We start from the raw sequence: 8,300 nt of genomic DNA, 5'->3' as shown, positions 1-8,300 counted from the left end.
AAATCTAGGTCTAATGTGCATGATAATAACCACTAAGCTATGCAGAATTGCCCTTTCCACAAGAACTTAGTGATAAGATCTAAATCTGCAACATTACATACAATAATAGCTAGCTATCCACAATCAGAAAAAGCATTTTAAAAACCTCTCATTTTATTTTATCCAAACTATGCATGTTTTGCAGAAACAACAAAATGTAAATATAGTGAGATGGCACATGAAGCATTCCTATCTAAATGTGTTTGTGGGAATATGTGGTATGCGAGATATGTCTGTATATATGGTATGTGGGGAGGAATGTGTGTAGTGTATATACAGTGTGTGTGTGTGTGTGTGTGTGTGTGCGCGCGCGCGTGTGTGTGTGTTAAGGTGAGAATCAGTATATCTCTTTTGAAAATAGAAAATATTAATGTTTCTATCTCAATTGTGATCACTTTTAACCTCTAGGTAATTTACTGAACAAACTATGACTGAAATTTGAAATAAAGAAAATAGTTTTTGTTTAAAAAAAACTTTTCAAAAAACATGAAGACAGAAACAGTTTGCTAAAATAAACCGAAAGGGGAATATAAATCAAAACTGGACATTTTCCAATGATACTAAGGAAAAATATTTTAAATTTTTTTTAGTGTTTATTTTTGAGAGACACAGAGAGTGATCAGGGGAGGGGCAGAGAGAGAGAGGGAAACACAGAGTCTGACACAGGCTCCAGGCTCTGAGCTGTCAGCAGAGTCCAAGGTGGAGCTCAAACCCATGAACTGCAAGATCGTGACCTGAGCAGAAGTCAGATGCTTAACCTACTGAGCCACCCAGGTGCCCCAGGAAAATGATTTTAAATTCACAGCTGAAAAATGTAGAGGGCCCCCCCAAACAAAGGGCCATTATTAGGTATAAAAATCATCAAAAAATTCTGTCTGTACCGTATGCTGTGGTATGTTGCCCAGATTCCACCTTCTGGATAGATGCACTCATTCTCCCAGCTGCTAGCAGTATTGGCTGTTGATAATTCACAGCTGAGTCTCTCTCCAGGAGTCAGTTGGCTGACTCAAGGTTATATCCTTGGATATTGCTAGCAAATGGGAATAAGCTAATGCAAACTCAAAAAGTGGTAGTTTCAACAGAGCTGGTTTGCCAAATGTGGTATTTCTGCTTCAGCAGATCTGCATAGCCTCATGGGCATTGTATGTTGCCCTTGATCTGGCCAATGCTATATTTTCCATTCCTATCCAAAAGAAGGATCAGAAGCGCTCTGCATACTCATGAGATGAACAACAAAATGCATTTACAGTGGTGCCCAAAGGTCATGTTAACTCTCTTAGTCTCTGCCATGATATAGTTCAAAGACTCCTGCATCATTTGAACATTCCACAAAATATTTAATCGGTACATTATGTTCAGGGGATCATGGTCATCAGACCAGATGAGCAAGAAGGGGCAAATATAATAGAGGTACTGGTAAGAATCATGCACTCCAAGATAAGAAAGATAAACTCTATGAAGATTTAGGTGTCCACATCTTTGACATTTGGGGGATGGGGAAATTTCAGTGTTCTGGGGCATGCTGACACATTGCCTCAAGAATAAACGAAAAACTGGGGCACCTGGGTAGCTCAGTCAGTTAAATGTTGACTTGATTTTGGCTCAGGTCATGATCTCATGGTTTGTGAGTTGCAACCCTGTATTGGACTTTGTGCTGACAGCACAGAGCCTGCTTGGGATTCTCTTTCCCTCTCTTGTTCTAACTCTCTCAAAAACAAATAAATAAACTTTGAAAAAAAGAATAAATGAAAAATTATTACACCTCAGAACTTTCATCACCAGATAGGAAACACAATCATCTGGCAGGCCTTTGGATGTTCTAGGTACAGCATATTTCACACTTAAAAATACTGTCTTAATCCATTTTCCAAGTACTACAGAGGCATATAGCTTTGAATTTGGCTCAGAGCAAGAAACAGTTCTGCATCAAGTCCAGGTTATCATACAAATAGTTCTGCTACTCTGGCCACAATTTCTGGCAGATCCTATGGGACAAGAGGCATCTATAGTGGGAAAAGATGCTTCGTGAAGCTTATGGCAATCTCCAATAGGACAATCACAATATAAATCTTCTAGGGATCTGGTGCAAGACATGTCATCTTCAGCAAAGAACTATACATCTTTTAAAACATCTTCCCTGTTGCTGAACTCTAGGGAAAATGTAATCTCTGATCTTGGAAGATCAAAAGGCCATGGAACTAGAGCTGCCCATCATAAGTTGCATACAGTCAGATATACCAAGTCATAAGTAGACACAATAACAATATATCATATGAGGAAACAATAAATCTAGACAGCATACTGGGCATGGGTAAGGCCAGAAGGTGGAAGTAAGTACACAAGCGGTGGTCCAGACTTCCATGTCATCCACCACTATTCTATTTGTGCCTAACAGCTCATACCAATGACAATGGGGAAGGGGGGGTGGAAAAGGTGCCTTTATTACCAGGTGATGAATGAGAAAACTGATCTAGGTCTTCTCAGTATGTGTAAGCAAACTGAAGGTAGATGGTTGCTGCATTATAGCCCCACTGAGAGGTGGCTTGAAAGATAGCAGTGAGGAAAATCCTCTCAATGGGCAGAGATGTGGGTATGTATCTAGTCAACCACTTTGTTGGAATACAAGTGACCAAAGTAAGAATGTACATGAACTCATGGGCAGTGGTGAATGGCCTTACTGGTTGGTCAGGGCTCAAAGGAGAAAGATTTGAGGATCAGAGATATGAGGTGTAGGAAAGAGCTTATGGAAGAACCTAGAAGAGTGGACACAAAAATATGATAATCATTGTATTGCATTGTAATTCCTCCTGAAGAGCAACCACCTTAAAAAAAACAATAATCAAATATACCAAATGACTCAACCAGTTAACATCAGTCAGATTCTATCATCAGTCACCCCACTGTCATTGTTAAAGGGATGGAAACTGTGAGCCCAGCAGCACAATTTCCCTTCCCCTAAGGCTGATCTAGCTATAGCCACTGCTGAATGTCCAACCTTTGAGAAGCAGAAACCAATTCAGCACAGATACAGTACCAATACAATACAGAGCCCTGATACAACACAATACCCTACAGAGATCAGCTGCCCACTTGATGGCAAGTTGATTATATTGAACCCTTTCTTCCAAGTGTGAGTTTGCCTATCCTGCTAGCAGGACCTCACTCAGCATCACTATCTTCAGGGTTACAGAGTATTAGAGCCAACAACACATTTCACTGCAAAATATTGTCTCAGACCAAGGGACCCACTTTACAGCAAAGATCTGTAGCAATGGGCACATGATGATGCAGCCTACTGGTTCTTTCACTTGTCACACTACTCAATAGCTTTCAGCATGAGATAGAAGAAGGACTTTTTGAAGATACAGCTGCAACTATAATTGCTCCTGACCCTCGGCACAAGGTAGAACTGCTATTACACAGTGGGGTCAGGGAAAAATTATTTGGCAGCTAGGTGATCCATCACGGCCTCTACTGGTACTTCTTTCCTAATTTTGCTAGTAAATGTACAAGTGCAGCAATCACAGCCTGAGAAGAATATAGTGACCAGAGACTCAGACTCCTCATCAATGACAATCTAAGTCACACCACTAAGTAATCCCCCTAGCCTGATAGAGATGTTAGCCAAGGTGATGGGAATCTAGAATAGAAGGTTGAGGAAGGAGATAATGTATATTTGTTGCAGTCTCAAGGGTATTTTCAGTAGGTGAGGCTATAATTCATCTCACTAACCTTCCTCTTATAAATTTTCCCAGAAAAAAAAGACAAACCAGAACCCTGGGGGAAGTTTTACCAAATGGGATGAACTTAGTAGATGACCCATACATATTTGCCTAGTGCAAAGGATAGACTATAGTGGTTGCTGTGGACTGAGACATTCATGCCTCCAGAAACCAGGAATATTGGCTACTGATGTGGATGATTACAACTGTTCTTTGCTAAAGGAAACTGTTTCTCCCAACGTTGCACTCCCTCCCCAGCCCATATTCAATAATTGTTCAATGCAAAAATACAAAGACCTGGTCCCTTTGCCTCAGTTCCTTGCAAATCTAAAGGGCCCTAGCTCCACACTTTTCTGTAGAGTTGCCTGAGGTTTCTGCTGCTATACCCAATTCTGCTGCCCTCACTCCCTTACAAGTGCTATATCTGAAAGCAATCCCCCAATAAAATTTCAAACCCAAAATTTTGTCTCAGAGTCTGTTTGTTGGGGAATCTGACCTAAGAAACTCTTACAACTGCAAATTTCTGCCCAAACCTCCAAAACTAGGATCAAGAAATCTACAATTTTAATAAACACCCCAGGAGATTCAGGTACAGTTGGCCAGGGACCATACTTTGAGAAACAGTGCATTTAGTATACCCAAACCTATTGATTACCTATAACATAGTACTGAAAAAATAAACTTTCTGTCATCCTATTACCAGAACCCATGAGGCTTCCTCTATATCCTTACATTCAACCTCCAGAAGACACATGCAGTGAAGTCCCAGCTATAGTGCCCAAATTAAGCCCATGACTTTCCTAGAAGAATGTGGCCTACTTGAGCATCAGAGTAATCCCACAACTCCCCCTGATTTCTATAACCATGTTTCTTCTGACCCGATGATAGAGCCACCTTCTCAGATGGAGGAATTCCAGTGTCAAAATTTGGACATTATTATTTATTATTTGTCTTCCCATTCACAAGCTACTGCGATTAGAGCTTCAGGTAAGCCAGCTAAATCCAAAATATAAAAACAGAGTTATAGTTATATGTCCCCATCTTTCATTTTCCAATTTACTTTCCCCAGAACACCTAAGAGTCTCCAGTTCCAGCCTACAAGGTCAATTACTGCCATTGACCCTTTCCATTATTACTGCTAAGGATCTGAAATATCAGCGTCTTAATTTGGGTCTATTAATATTGCTGTCTTTTCTTAGTCATTCATAAAGTAACTGTTTTTGTCCATTTCTCCTTCCTGGGACTCTGATCTTATGTCTTTTGTCAAAATTGAATAATCTCCATTCATTCTCACAAAATCTTAGTAGCTCAATTTATTCATACATTCCTGAGCAAAGAGGAGAAAAATAGGGTCCATCTTTAATTTCTGAATCCAAAGTTTCTTCAAGGCTATATCTTCCTAACATTTCATCCATCATGACATATTTGATTATTTAAAACAGAAAGTGTGAAACTATGAGTGAGCTGTTAGTGATTCCTTAACTATTCATTCCAATCCAAAAAGACTAATATGAGGAGAAAGAGAAAAGCTATCCAAACCACAGAATTCTCATTCAAGTCATCTTTCAAAGGGACAATCAGGGGCGCCTGGGTGGCGCAGTCGGTTAAGTGTCTGACTTCAGCCAGGTCACGGTCTCGCGGTCCGTGAGTTCGAGCCCCGCGTCAGGCTCTGGGCTGATGGCTCAGAGCCTGGAGCCTATTTCCGATTCTGTGTCTCCCTCTCTCTCTGCCCCTCCCCCGTTCATGCTCTGTCTCTCTCTGTCCCAAAAATAAATAAACGTTGGAAAAAAAAAAAAAACACTCAAAGGGACAATCATTCTGGATTGGCAACATCCATTTTTTTCATAATTTTATTTACTTCTTACTTACTTTTCCAATCTCTTGCTTATTTTAGGCAATGACCAGAGTGATACATCTCAGGTTGATCCATTCAACTCATGCTTTCTCTGGCTATAGTCTTTGTGGGAACAGCATACTGATGAGAAGTACAGGTTTTCAGGGGCGCCTGGGTGGCTCAGTCAGTTAAGCATCCGACTTCAGCTCAGGTCATGATCTCACGGTCTCTGAGTTCGAGCTCCATGTCAGGCTCTGTGCTGACAGCTTGGAGCCTGGAGCCTGCTTCAGATTCTCTGTCTCCCTCTCTCTCTCCCCCTCCCCCATTCGTGCTCTGTCTCTCTCTGTCTCAAAAATAAATAAACATTAAAAAATTTGAAACAAAAAAAGGTACAGGTTTTCAAACAGACAAAATTCAAGTCGCAACTGTGCCATCTTAGACAAGTTAATTAGTCCTATTTCCTCTTTCTCAAATGGAAATATGGTATTAGTATTTAGTATTAGTAAATAAAGTAATACATATAATGTGTGTACCACTGACATCTAGTATTTGGGTGTTTTAATAAATAATAGCTGTTATTATTGTCATCTTACAATACTTACATCTTGTCAATACTTACAGCATTGTCATCAAGAGAACACACTGTCAAAATTTCATTAAGGAATGAATGAAAATCACCTGCAAAGAAACTGGGACAAGATCCCTGAAATCATTTTTAGAATGTTATCAAAAGTGCTGCTGAAGTCTGTAGGGATGGTACAGCTTCACAAAAAAGTCCTAGATCCAGTTATTTTTTTTTATTTTTAATAGTTCATATATTGGCAGTGCTTTTCTGTCCCCATTTTACATTCCTATAAGAATTTTTAAATTGCAGTCATCAAAGATATGCCCTCATCTTTTCATACGTTTTGGCTTTTAGTTTTGTTGAGAAGAATAAAAGCTTTTAATTATTCATTTAAGATTGTCTTTAATGCAAGATGTATTTAATGAGAAACCATCTGAATCAGAGTGTCTAAATACTAACATTTTTTTTAGTAAGGTCTCATCTCTTTTGCTGGTTGGAAATTAGCACAAATTCAACCAAGAAAATCTAAGGCATGATTTATCTAGACATCAAGAACATATTTGATTCAGTACCACCCCAAACAGAATCTGCAAGGCCAGCAAGTCTATTTGGCCATAAACTACTTCAGTGAGTAACACACTCTAACGAAGGATGAAGATGAATTATCTCGGTTAGTGGTAATGCTTCAGCATGGAGAGCCGAAATAAGTACCACTACAAATGACTATTAAGCTCACTTTCTTTTCCCCACTTTAAGGGACTGAAGAAAATAAATATTTAATGAAAGAAGAAAATGGGACACTATAAAACCAAGCTGGGAAGCTAGCAGAGCTTATTGAGAAAAAGTATTGGGTTCTAAAATCAAATACAAGCCAAAGCAATTCACACACTGGTGAACAGGGGCCCTGTATTTTCAATATCTTTGTAGCTCTTATTACCACTAGGGCAAAGTTGTATAGGCATTCATCAAATCATGGACACTGAAGTTGGAAGAATCATCTGGTCTGGTATTTCTAAACTTTTATTATTCTATAGCAACTTTTGTCACATCTGCATATAATATATATTCTGATTTACTCAATATTTTACCTTAAATCGACCCTATTTTTTGTTTTTAAAAGTTTATATTCAAGAGAAAACATACATTTTTGTTTTGAATATAACATATAATATGTTAAGGTACTAGTTATTTTGTACTAATACACATTAAAGCAAACACTTAACATTTAAGATTTATCCATTCACAATCTACCTAAAATTATCATGTATGAAACAAGTGGCGCTTGTAATAGACATTGGAAAACATTGGTCTAGTTCAACCCTCTATATGTGTAAACTACATCAGACACAAATTTGTATAACTTCCCAAGTTCCCTTGGAGACACCTGTTTCTTAGGCACTCAGCTACTTGATCTACTTCAGCCATCACTGCTTATGCCCACGGGATTCTTCCACCCGAGACCAACAAGCCACATGCTCAGGAGTAGCTGCTTCCCACATTTGGCCACCTCAAAGCAACATGGCTGACCAACCCCACACATGGAGTTACTGACTCCAACACTTCCAGATTGAGAGAAACCTCACACACAAGGCATGGGATCTGACACTGACCAGCTTTTAGAGATGTTGCATGATAAAACCTAGAGATGCAGGGAAGTTAACCTATAGAGCAAATTTTGACCTATAATTCCTCTATTTTTTTTTGTCCCCACAAACTAATCTAGGCAAAAATTCTCTTTAAAGTCTATCTTAAAATTTTCTCACACAAAAGAAGACTCACTAGTAAGCACCCTACTGTGTCTTTTTGAGGTCTGTTTTGAACTTTTACCTGATTTCTCATTGCTTCACAGCCCTCCTTGCCTCACTTGTCTTTTTCCTCACCCTCACTCTCTGCCCTAGTTTGACATCTCAAAGCATTAACACTTTAACCCTTTACTTGAGGTCTGTTTTCTAGATTAAGATCCAGATTAAGAAAAATGCCCTTTCAGTCCTTCTTGGCAAGCCACTTAATCTCTGCTTGAAGATCTCTAAAGACATACAATTTATTGACACACAAGTGATTCTTTCCAATTCACACAGTTGTCATTAGTAGAATGTTCCTGTAGTGAAATGTAATCTATTACAATCTCATTGAGTCTTTT

The sequence above is a fragment of the Felis catus genome, chromosome D1, assembly GCF_018350175.1.
Source record: "Felis catus isolate Fca126 chromosome D1, F.catus_Fca126_mat1.0, whole genome shotgun sequence".
NCBI classification, from domain to species: domain Eukaryota; kingdom Metazoa; phylum Chordata; class Mammalia; order Carnivora; family Felidae; genus Felis; species Felis catus.
This window is presented reverse-complemented; position numbering follows the sequence as displayed.